Source organism: Doryrhamphus excisus, linkage group LG13, assembly GCF_037039965.1.
Source record: "Doryrhamphus excisus strain RoL-2023G ecotype Guam linkage group LG13, RoL_Dexc_Guam_v1.1, whole genome shotgun sequence".
NCBI classification, from domain to species: domain Eukaryota; kingdom Metazoa; phylum Chordata; class Actinopteri; order Syngnathiformes; family Syngnathidae; genus Doryrhamphus; species Doryrhamphus excisus.
In genome coordinates, this window is record NC_136369.1 from 11,534,017 (window position 1) to 11,547,035 (window position 13,019).

Sequence of the window (13,019 nt, forward strand, 5' to 3'; positions counted from 1 at the left end):
GGAGTCTACCAGCTGACTTCAGGCAGGCAGCCAATCACAGGGCACATGTAGACAAACAAGCATTTACACCCATGAACATAATCTCCAATAATTTATCACCTCTAATTAACTGAACGTGTATGCTTTTGGGGTTATCGGAGGAAGCCTGAATACCATATGCATGGGGAGAACTCTACCCATAGATGTTCCAGCAGAGATTTAAACCTTCAATCTCCTGACTGTGAAGCCAACATGCTCATCACTATGTCACCGTGCAGCCTGGAGACACTATCGCGTCAAAATTAATGACTTATCACCCCACTTATGATTATAAAACTGCAAAAAAAAAAAGGATCACGCAAACAGAGCGACATGAGATCAATCTTTGTATGAGATAAAAAAAAAGATATGAGGCTGGTAACATCTGGTGTGGTAGACGTGCAGGGTTGTTATTTAAATGGAATGTTCCATTTTAATTTGTGTTAGCGGGCCCACTGACAGTTTAACTTAATGACACAGTAGTGTAAATGCCTCTATAGTCGTCAGATGTAATTTACCCTACAGTAGAAGCGATAAATACAAGTCTCTAAAACGACACAAGCTATTCAAAAATGGGAAGTAGTGGAAAAAATCTGATCAAACTGTTCTTATTTTTCTTGTACAGGCAATGTCTTAAGTAAAATACAAGTGTAAAAATAAGTTAACTACTGTTAATACTAGACTAGACTCACTCTATGCCTCTGTCTGGACGTTGTACACATCGGTTGTTGTCTAGTCCACCTTTTGCTCATCCAGTAGTCCACCTGAATCTCAGGTAGTTTTTAGGTATCCTTTTGAACTTGTTTTTTACCTCTTTCGTGCACTCGGACTGCATTTTGCACTGTAGTTTCTGTAGTTTCTGTGTTATGCTGCTGCATCTGTTACAATCTCTTATATCTCTTTCTCACCTGTATTATTCTTGCCTCAGCATCCAGGAATCCATACCTGAACTTCCACGCATCTGGCCTGACAGCATGTTGGCCATAAATAGGACTAGGCCTACATTTTTGTTGGCAGAGGACGTCCACGTAGCTTGAAAATTCATTCTTGTGCTTAACTTTATTCATTCATTCATTTTCTACCGCTTACCCTCACGAGCGTCGCAGGTGTGCTGGAGCCTATCCCAGCTGTCTCCGGGCGAGAGGCGGGGTACACCCTGGACTGGTCGCCAGCCAATCACAGGGCACATATAGACAAACAACCATTCACACTCACATTCATACCTATGAACAATTTGGAGTCTCCAATTAACCTTGCATGTTTTTGGAATGTGGGAGGAAACCGGAGTACCCGGAGAAAACCCACACATGCACGAGGAAAACATGCAAACCCCACACAGAGATTGCCGAGGGTGGAATTGAACTCGGGTCTCCTTGCTGTGTGGCCTGCATGCTAACCACTTGTGCTTAATTTTTACACTGTATTATGTCCAGCTAAATTCCGGTCTATATTAAGGTAAAATTACTACATATTGTGACTTTAATGATATCAGATAATGCTCCGATATTTTCTGCAGTGTTGGGCAAAATGTCATAATGGAAGACACTAAAAAAAACATAGATAAGAATTAGTGCTTTAGAGACATAATCCAAAGAAACGATAATGGTTTTGCTGCTGAATCATCTGCGATAACACAGTCCTGCATATGAACCTGCAGATAATGTTAAAGTCATCCTTTTCTTCTTTCCATTTCCATGTTAATCCTTAAAGACTCCACCATAAAAATAAGTAGATGTACAATATCCAATGCAGCTAACCACTGCCAACGTGATATGTTGAAAAGGGGCAACATTCCTGGAATTCTAAGGCAGTGTGGCTACAACTTATTGTCTATCAGAAAACATTAAAAAGTCACCCAAGGGGAAAATAGGAATATAGGTTCATAAATCTGTCAAAGTGACTGCCGTTTTCTGTTCATAAACTACAACAAGCAATTAACCTCTGACATCTGACCAGAACTGGAGTGTCGATTGGTTGAAATATTGCAGTTTAGTTCCTGTTTTCACGGCTGTACATGTGATCTGTGTATGTAAATCATGTTGGACAATCCATGATTTAATGCCATGGTCTCTGGGTTTGTCTTCATAAAATGTTAATGAGTTTCACTCCTGTGAAGAGATGAACCAGCAGGAACGATGTGTCACGAAATAGAAGCGAGAAACTCTGTCATTCTGTATGTTCCTTATGTCCGACGCTAACTAAATATATGGGCCATTAAGTCAGCTGTCTAAATGAATGATCTAGAAGGCGTGATGGGAAAGATTGCAGCTGTCTCCAGCAATATTTAGATCATGACAGACAACGTGCTACGTTACATGTTCCCAGGAACACAGCTCTATGTAATGGTGCTATCTATCATTATTTGCTACTCATCCTCGAGGAAAAATTCTGTTGACAGTCTTGTGTTTTACCACGGCGAAGCGTGACAGCGAACATGATTTGATTGCTGTTTGTTTGTCAATTAACAGGCACAACAGCTCGTTGACAAGAACGACACACACCAGTTCCTTGCAACATTTAGGAGAGGGGGGGGGGGGGGGCACCATTGCATTTTTTGCAAATCCTGATAGAAATCCAGATGGATGATTGTGTGAGGTTGATATTTATAGGTTATCACATGGTTTGTCTGGTATCAGGCCAGGTATCATGCCCCCAAGTGTCAGTATCAGCCCGAGACCGAAGGTGTGTGATGTGTAGTATGTGATCTTACTATCACATACTATTTAATCATGAGCTTATTATCACATACTATTTAATCAAAAGACCATTTTGTTTCCAGAAAATGTTCAGTTTATTACATGTATTATATCTAAACAGTGTAAACACAACAATTGCAAAAATATTTCAACAATAATATTTTATCAACAGTCTTATCTTATCAATGTCTGACAATTAAAGTTCCATTAATCAAGTTTGGGTTTTTTGGTGACTGGAGAAGCACTAGGCACTAAGCACTCGTGTGCTCTTCTCTGATTGGTTGTTTCACGGGCACGATACCAGAGCAGCGCGCTCTGAGTGGACAGCTACGGGGGCTGATACTGGACATGGTTAAACTCTATATTTTATCAGTATCACTGCCCTGGGCTTTGACACAGTATCATTTCGGCCTTTTCCCGTATCATTCATGGGCGGTTTCTAGGGTACAGGGCCAATTAATACTGTAATATGTGATAAGATTTTTAAATCACATTGTTAACTATTCTTGGCCGATTTGGTTTTCTGGCCTGTGGGGACGGTGTGGACCATTTGAGATAATTATTGTGGTGGTTGTTTTAAGCCAAGCATAATCAATCAATGATGCTGTTGCCATAGTTGTTATTCCCCCTATCTACCGGTATTTCTTTCTCCCTGTACCTACAACTAGATCACAGCCACTCCTGCACTACAGTACGTTTATCCAGCCCAACCAGCCCTACACAAAAAGGCGATGACGCTGATGTTATCACTGGCTGTTAATCTCACTCCTCTCTTTCCGTATTCACTTCCAGGTTCCACCAACACCATCCCAGGAAATGTGAACGTGACCGTTGGTATCACTGTGTTCTGTCTTTCCCCTCTGAATGTCCCCTCTTAAACTATCTAGTGTTCGATGGCTTTACAAGTATATACCCTGGTATTGCCATTGTCCTGATTTCTAATTTCTTTGCATGTTTGTCACACTTAAATGTTTCAGATCATCAAACAAATTTAAGTATTAGTCAATGACAACACAAATGTCCGTCTTCTGAGCTCCATGGCATCAGTGGTACCCCTGACAAAGTGTGTTCGACAATGTGGGCAGGCGAGGTGGATGCAGTGCCCTCATGTCCGGCTTCTCCTAAGCTCCACCGCACCGGCGGTGCCTACGTTGTCTTCATACATGGTAAGTCGGGGTCTCCTAACCACTTTTCAAGGGTTTATTCATTTTTTATCAACTGCTATACCAACAAAATTAGAAAGCGGGGTTTGGCAGTAGTTCAAAAGTACTCCAGAGCGCTTGGGAGTGGCCATACCCGGAGACAGGCCGTGGATGGAATAAACAGACCATTTTGGAAATCCAGCAGTAATTGGTGCAGATTCTGGAAGTTCTAGAAAGCTTTGTGTGCGGATTATAGTATATAGGTGCTCTATAGAATACAAAGGGCCGAAAATGAGCACAGGCTTGTCTCAATTTTGCCAGAAGACATCTCAATGATCCTCAAGACCTTGAGGATACCTTGGGAGAATAGTCTGCGGTCTGACGAGACAAAAGTTGAACTTTTTGGAAGGTGTGTGTCCCATTACATCTGGCATAAGTAATGTTTTTTTCCGTATCGTACCAAAATATGGTGGTGGTAGTGTGATGGTCTGGGTCATGGTCTGTTTTGCTGCTTCAGGACCTGGAAGACTTAAATGGACTTCTGCTGCCTACCAAAAAATTCTGAAGGAGAATGTCTGGCCATCTGTTTATGACCTCAGGTATTGGATTTTCTTCTCCCTGGCATAAAAGTAATGTTTTTTTCAGTATCGTACCAAAATATGGTGGTGGTAGTGTGATGGTCTGGGTCATGGTCTGTTTTGCTGCTTCAGGACCTGGAAGACTTAAATGGACTTCTGCTGCCTACCAAAAAATTCTGAAGGAGAATGTCTGGCCATCTGTTTATGACCTCAGGTATTGGATTTTCTTCTCCCTTTAATAGTTTCAATTAAAAACTAAACTGCATTTTGTGTTCAGTTGTGTTGCCATTGACAAATACTTCAATTTGTTTGATGATCTGTAACATCTCAAATTCACTCCAGGCGTGTATCACGGATGTCCGCTTGTATATTTAAAAAGCTCAGTTCACATTAGAAGCGTTAGAGCAGCATCACATATCCCCCAACTGTATCATTCCTTGGCTCATTTTTGGAATACCGCTGTATTTTACTCTTTTGTCTTGTACAACAAAACAAGATACACGTGTGTGTCTCTGGTGTGAATTGCCAGACTGATTAAAATTACGCATCTTGTGTGAATTAAGGGGGCAAACACTTTCCCAAACCACTGTACATACCGGTTTGAAGAAATACTGCTTGGCTTGTTTTCCAAGTTTGCAATTCACATTTTCTCCTTATTGTGGCGTAATCAGATGGTTGGTGTGAAGCTACTTAATGTTTGTTGGCTCATTATTGAATTTCTTTAATTTGATGAATTTGTGTCTACATTTGTAATCACAGCGACTGATTCCACGGACAGCACTTTTTCTACTACTTTATCGAGAAGCAGACAAATCAATAGACTGATAGATTAAGTCTTTACATCGGTGTTTTTCTTGTATTCTGCTTGGAGGCACGTCAATGGACCTCAGTTCAGCCACTAAATTGAATTGACCCAGTGGAAGCGATTGCTGAGACAGAGGTGGGCGAGGAAAACACAAATCAGGCCATGGGGGTTTCTTGTTGTCGACATTCAATTTGCACACACACACACACACACACACACACACACACACACACACAAGTGCAGTACACTAGAAGCATACAGTATGTTTGGTGCATTTTATATGCATGTGCTTGTCATGCCTCAGTGCATTTGATTAGGGTGGAGCTTGTCAACCTCAATTATTCATCTCACCTCCTGGAACTGGTTGCATAGTTTCCCCCCCAAAAAAACGCACTGATGTGGAACACTGGGGCACCGTCAGTCATGCAGAAGTACCTGCAGACATCCTTACTTACTGTTGTTGATACCGTCTCTGTTCCTGTTGCACTGTAACCCATACTGCCGTGGCAGCTGTTGCCGCTTTGTTGATACTATTATCTTTTTCATGTTTTTATGTTATGTCCTCTGTCTGTTCCCTCATGAAACACGCCTGGTCCAGTAGCATTTCCAGGAAACATCAATGCAAACTGTAACAGGAGGACTATCAGTATCACCGCACAGTAAATTTGCTCTGGCCAAACCTCTCATTCAAAAGAAAAATTACATAGCTTAATAGGTTTATATAGGTTAATTGGCAACGCCAACACCAAGGATGGACATACATTTAGAGTAGCGACTAACTAATGATTAGAGTAGTTACTGAGGAACGAATGAGTCACGGTTATGGGTTATGTAGGTTCATTCCTTATACTACTCATACTACTACTGTAATGTTATGTAACTTATTGTAAAGTGTTACCCATTTACTTTAAATCACCTGATGTCTGAATGCAAGCCTTCATTGCTCATAATCACACAGTTTGAAGTGTTATTTAAATGTTTTGCTACCCAACACTAGATACTCGTTCATTCATTCATTTTCTACCACTTTTTCCTCACAAGGGTCGCGGGGGTGCTGGAGCCTATCCCAGCTGTTGAGAGCTGGCGAGAGGCGGGGTACACCCTGGACTGGTCGCCAGCCAATCACAGAGCACACATAGACAAACAACCATTCACACTCACATTCATACCTATGGACAATTTGGAGTTGCCAATTAACCTAGCATGTTTTTGGAATGTGGGAGGAAACCGGAGTACCCGGAGAAAACCCACGCATGCACAGGGAGAACATGCAAACTCCACACAGAGATGGCCGAGGGTGGAATTGAACCCTGGTCTCCTAGCTGTGAGGTCTGCGCGCTAACCACTAGACCGCCACTAGATACTCATGCTTGACAAATACGAGATAGAGAATATAATCCTGTCCTGTCATTATATTGTAAAAATTTGGCATATTTTAGCGTGATTAATCATGATTAATTTAATTTAAAAAATGATTAAAGTGATTACAATTTGTAATCATTTGACAGCCCTAGTATTTAACGTTGACCTACTTTTTAGGCGCCAATCCATCCTCATGTTGTCTTACTGCCCTAATATACTGCTATGAGGAGAAATACTCACTTGTCTCAGGTGATTTCTGGAGGTGGAGTTGTTATTGTACTTTGCAGATGTGCACTCTGGAGGTCCACTTTCTTAATTGTTCCCAGTAGAGGGAGGGGGACACAGCATACATTGTTCAGCTTGTGTGCTGTGCAATACGTAGATACAGTACATATTGGCAGAGGTCTCAGATCCTTAATCTCAAATTTTGAGTCAAGTCTCAAATAAAGATGTGAAAATCTAAGTCAAATCTCAAGTTACGACAACACAGGTCGAGTCCAAAGTCGTAGGCTTGAAATGTTTGAGTCGGCATGTTTGCATCTTCTCCTCGTGCATGCGTGGGTTTTCTCCAGGTACTCCACTTTTACTCCGGTTTGTGAGTGTGAATGGTTGTTTGTCTATATGTGCCCTGCGATTGACTGGTGACCAGTCCAGGGTGTACCCCGCCTCTTACCCCAAAGTCAGTTGGGATAGGCTCCTGCATACCCCCAGCGACCCTATACCAAGGATAAACAGCATAGAAAATACGCTGAAGCATGAGGCTGGAATAAACAACAGTAAACAGTAAAGCAAATGTATAGAAATAAATAGTTACAGCCACCTACAGTGTTCGTGCAGGGATGCAAGACCAAGACCAAAATAAATAAATTGCCAATGAAGTCGCCACACAACTGAAATTGAGCAACCTTTCATTTCAACAATAGCCTCATCTTCACTGGATGCTAACATTTCCGCCATGTTTGATCGAGTAAATACGATACTAGCTAATCACTGTAATCAACCTGATCATGTAATCGCCCAGTCCTCCCAGTGTGTGAGCAGGGGTGGTATGCGTTACGGGAATTCAGAATATCATGACATGTTCTCATTGTAAGGTGTTGTGCTAATCTACTGTAGTGGTGAAATGAACACAATATAATCGGGACTGGATTAAAAATTGGATTGTGCCTTATCTGTTTACAGCAATTTCTCTTGCCTTTTGGGGAGTCAAACTACTTGTTATCAGTCTGCATTGTGTCGCTGATAAAATGGCTGATTACTGCAATGAAGCAATCTGTCACTCTCTTTTACACAAATCATACACTCCCACTCTGATTGCTGCTCCAGCGCATTAATGCCGGAGCAAATGTCTCTGGCAGTCGTAGCCACAAAACCTAATTTGATCTGCATGCACACAAATAAGCCTACTGTGGGATTTTCATCCGAACCAACAATATGCACACCGGGGTATTTATTGCCCGTCTGAGCATGTAATTATACAGTTTTAGAGGCTGTGCACCAGAAAGGAGGACTGTGGTGTGATGTTTTAGCTGACCTGCTTGATTAGCTGCACAATGTGACTATAGTGCAATGAGGAGATCTCCTGGTAATTAGAAAGCACGTTAACTTGACTTGAACTGCTCTGAAGTTAAAGATGTGGGCTGGGTGAGACAAGAATCCAATGGGTCACATCAGGGCTTGGTTGGACATCCTCCTGGCCATTCAGAAGAAAGATTGCGTGAGTCTTTGTAGGCCCAGAACATATATGTTTTAGTAGAAGGAAGAGGCACGTCATAAATGCAATGCAATGAGTTTTGAACTTTGCTTCTCAGATCACATTCTTCTGATTTGTGAGAGGTCCTCCTGCATAATTACTTCGAGCAGTTGATCATGTTGCCTTCTTATCAACATTGTTGGTTATTGAGATTTGGTGGATGACATTATCCAGCAGCAATCACTCATCTCTGCATGTGGATTGTTTTTCGAATATAAAAAATTCAAGTGCTCAATATGGAATGTTAGAATGTTGTATTCTCGTGTTAAACGATGCCAAATTTTCCACATAAGGAAGTGTGCCCTGAAATAAGTTTGGGGTGGCTCTGAACGCTTGGTTTCAGAAAGTTTTTGTGTCAATGCCAATGTAAATTTTTTGACGTCAATACGATCCTGACTTCCTTATGTGGGCTGCAGAACACAGACCTACATATCCGGAAGTCCTTGGGAGCGCTTGGTAGTGTGACCGATCACAGCGGAGTGGGCGTGCCTGGAAGAGGGTCGGGGGTGGAATAAATTAAAAGGATGGTTTTGGTCAGAAACAGGAAATCCATGGAAACGCTGCACAAAGCGGTACAGAATCTGGAAGATCTAGAAAGCTATCTGTGTGGGTTATTGTGTGTAGCTGCTCTATAGGAGTCCACAACTAAATACAAAAGGCTGAAAATGATCATCATCGGTCCCCTTTAAAGATAGAGTCTAGAAAACGATTGTTGGTATAGAATTAATATTTCAAACATAAAACCCAATGATGAACAATCTTAATAATTTGGTCTAAAACAGTGTAGTTCATTATGGGATGTGTTGTTTACTAGTCTCTAACTTCAGTTTTGTTGTAATGTTTCCCCGCGTACAGTTGTCTCTTTGCGATGTTGCAGTTCAAATTTCATGGCGCCACCCTATCACTCTATCTTTAAAAAATATATATTAATAAATCATACCGTTTTGTGGCTGAATATGGCTTATTATTAGTCAAAATATATGCATATTTCAACTCATGTGACATCTTGTTGTGTAAATTAAGCATTTTCAAGCAGAAAAATACCTAAATTAACTAAAATACAAATACAAAGCATTCAAAAGATGCATTCAAAGACATTGACTTAGTATTCAACACAAGTCAATAGGTATCAGTAATGTTACTTTAATGTTAATGTTTAATAACCACACATATTTTAATCTTAAACGACTTATTTACTCTTATTACAGTATGTCTACTATATTAGTAAGATGAGTATCAAGGTGATTATAGGGGTTTTTAGTTCATGTCTATTTTAAAAAATGCATTTATAAACAGGTTATCTATGTATGTTTTATATACAAACATACTCCTCCTGGCGGCCCCTACAGGCCCATAACTCAAATTGCCACTGGAAAGCCAAGCAGGGAAAAATACTGATTGTACAGGGTTGAGCTGAGAGTGAGTGAAGTCCGATTTCCAATCTCGCAAGGAGTGAATCCTTCTGCCATGCTTAAGAAGGCCAGGGGAGTAATATCTTGCAGGTGGAGGCTCTGCCAAAGCAGTGCACTGCAACAAGCAGCAGCAGAGCGACAGACACAGAAGATGACACAAACAAATGACTCAAATGACGGAAGTACCGAAGCATGGAAAATATATTTGGATTTGAGGCTTGATTTTAGAGCATGAAGAGCTGGTATCGGAAGTCTCAAAATTTCAGTATGAATCCTCACATTACAGACGTGACCTGAGGAACGTTTGTGACTGTATACATCTTTACTGAAATATTTCCCCTCTTCAGGGTATTTGCACTTCCATTTGATTAAACGTCAGCATCTGTAGGAAAAGAAATGAGGCTCATCCTCATATCAAAATGTTATTTTTAGAGGCACTGAAACCACAAGCATTTAATGAATCATTAAAGCTTGGATGCCACAATAGGCCAGTTCATTTATTATGAATAAGGGTAAAATCTTGGTTCTGAACTAGGTTCTGAATGCGATATTGCGATTGATGCATGCAGAGACTTCCAGTAAGTGGAGCATAAAGCTGGCACATCCCGATCCATCGCATTAGAATGCTGATGCATGTCGACATATTGTATATTCAATCCACATTTCACAATCGGAGGCCACCTAATTCTACGTAATCCCAAACAAGCTTCATTATCATTGCGTTTCAGAAAATGAACATGTGCCGCAAAAGCCTCTACAGCACCTGTCCCTTCGACATTTCATAATTTTATCACTATGTTAATGATGCACATTATGTCACATCAGCTCATATTCATTTTCAATGATCTATTTAATAAAGTGGATTGCACAGTTCGCCATAGTATGTGACCTACAGTAAATATACCAGGAGTGGCACGCAATGCTAACACCCTAGCCTGTTTAAAATTCAAGCATGTGCACATACATGCATGAACACACATGTCTTTGTAGTTGAGCTTGCAAAAGTCAGTGTTTAATTTATTTTGATCTTACTTTTATAGATACTGTTTATACACATACATAGAAGACGAGGCTAACACTGATCCGCATCCACTCAGGGAATATGAGCATGCATGTTCATAATCACATGATTAGGGGCTCCATTAAAGGCTGTGTCCCTGATCCATCATTGTCCTTTTCGCATCCCACACTGCTCCAGGATTGATCCTGTCACGTCATTAAAATGAGAGTAATCAGGGCTCTGCAAACATTGTGCAATTATTATTCATACACTTTTGTTGTTATGGTGCAAGCTTCTATAAATAAAGCACACTGCCGCTCTATCGCTCCTTTTTGTCCCCCGCCACACATACAAATTCACAAACACACACACACTGCCCTCCCCAATTATCTCTGTTTTTGTTGTTTTCCACTTCTCTGATATTAGTGTGCAGCCCTGCAGGGTGGAGATAAAGTGTCTTCATAGTCTTCTTCTTCTTCTTCTTCTGCATCTTCGCCCCCCCCCCCCCCCCCCCCCCTCCACGCATTCTTCACTCCAGGTTGCAGGGACCAATCCACAGAATGAGAAACACCGCAACTCTGAGGAAGGAGATGAGGAAAAGATAGGAAATAGGGCTCTTGCAGCAAACAGAACAAAGGCATGTTGGTGATTTAGGAGATATGCCACTAGTGGGCTCTGCTCTCTTGAGTGGGTTCGATTGAGCAAGGAGAATGAGCCTGTCTGACCTCTGCAGGCCAGGAAGAGTGATGGAGAGTGTGAGAAGAGGGTTGAAGGTGCTGCAGGTAGGAGCAGCATTATACAAAACAGTAGAATCAAAACGAAATCCAAAGTCAGCAGAGGACAGGAAGTGGAGTGGAAGAAAATGTGCCCATAAATGCATGAAGATGGGTGATGCGTCAAACACATAATAGCATTTATATACTGTATATTTGGGATTCTTGAGTGGGTCAAGGTCCGTTTTTAAGGTGATTGAAAGCAACATTTACAATAAGGAGGTTTTTTTTTACATTTACAAGTTTTTTTTCCCTGAGTCAGAACCAGTAACAAAGCATTTCCAAGCATAATAATGGTTAAATGAACTAAAATACTAATACAGTCATTCTTCGCTGTGGTTCTGGCTTAATAATAATAATAATCTGGTTCTAATTCCACTCCCTTGTTCTATCAACGATTGCTGTTTCACGGTTGACTATGGCCTATTATTAATCCCAAAAATACTGAAAGACAACTCATATGTAGTATTCCAGACACTACTATCAGTAATGTTACACTGATGAGACATTACCTGTACTATGTCAGTCACGTATGAACAGTCCGATGTGACACAGTTGAAAAATGTTCTCCTCCCATTCCATGTGGCAGTGGTACATTTTTGCCTTCATACTTTGTCGTTCTCTCCAGTTTCAAAACTATTCTTAAGTTTAGAATAAATAAATTGGAGGTTGACTGGTTAGCTCGGTAGATTGCTATAGCATTGTTAAAATGGCGGCTGTCTTTTGCGTCACTTCAGAGATGCCATTCCCTGTGCATTAGCGGCGGCCATTGTCGGAATGTACATTTATGTATGGTAGATTAATGTTAGACTGGCTTTCCTGTATATCATTCAAGAGATGTACACCATAGTGAGGATATATATTTTTTAATGCCAATTAAAAATTGGCAATTGACCCACATTCTGTTCAAGATATGACAATAAGGAACTTTCCCAATGCTAAAGGTGAGTTATTTTGTCTTATCATGTCTGCTATATTCATCTCTGTGTGGAGTTTGCATGTTCTCCCCGTGCATGCGTGGGTTTTCTCCGGGTACTCCGGTTTCCTCCCACATTCCAAAAACATGCTAGGTTAATTGGTGACTCCAAATTGTCCATAGGTATGAATGTGAGTGTGAATGGTTGTTTGTCTATATGTGCCCTGTGATTGGCTGGCGACCAGTCCAGGGTGTACCTCGCCTCTCGCCCGAAGACAGCTGGGATAGGCTCCAGCACCCCCACAACCCTCGTGAGGATAAGCGGTAGAAAATGAATGAATGAATGAATGAATGAATGTCTGCTATATTAGGCAATACAAGTATAAAGTTTATTGTAGGGATGTTATTTAACGTCTACAGGTCTCTAATAATGTAAAAAACATATTTAGAACAAAAGCTTTCTATGCTCTAACTACAAAAATATTCAATGTATAAAAAAGGTATTCTACTTTGCGGAAGTTCACTTATCACGTAACTAATTAACCGCAATAAACGAGGGATTAT

The 13,019-nt window shown here is 40.9% G+C and overlaps 1 long non-coding RNA gene across 1 annotated transcript; it reads left to right on the top strand.

The window, feature by feature from the left end:
- The first annotated feature begins 1,375 nt into the window (after positions 1-1,375).
- Positions 1,376-11,917, top strand: LOC144901641 (uncharacterized). The gene is made up of 5 exons (XR_013629702.1): positions 1,376-3,880; positions 4,178-4,265; positions 4,374-4,455; positions 4,567-4,648; positions 11,305-11,917. It is a non-coding gene; the product is annotated as an uncharacterized LOC144901641 (long non-coding RNA).
- Positions 11,918-13,019: the final 1,102 nt, after the last annotated feature.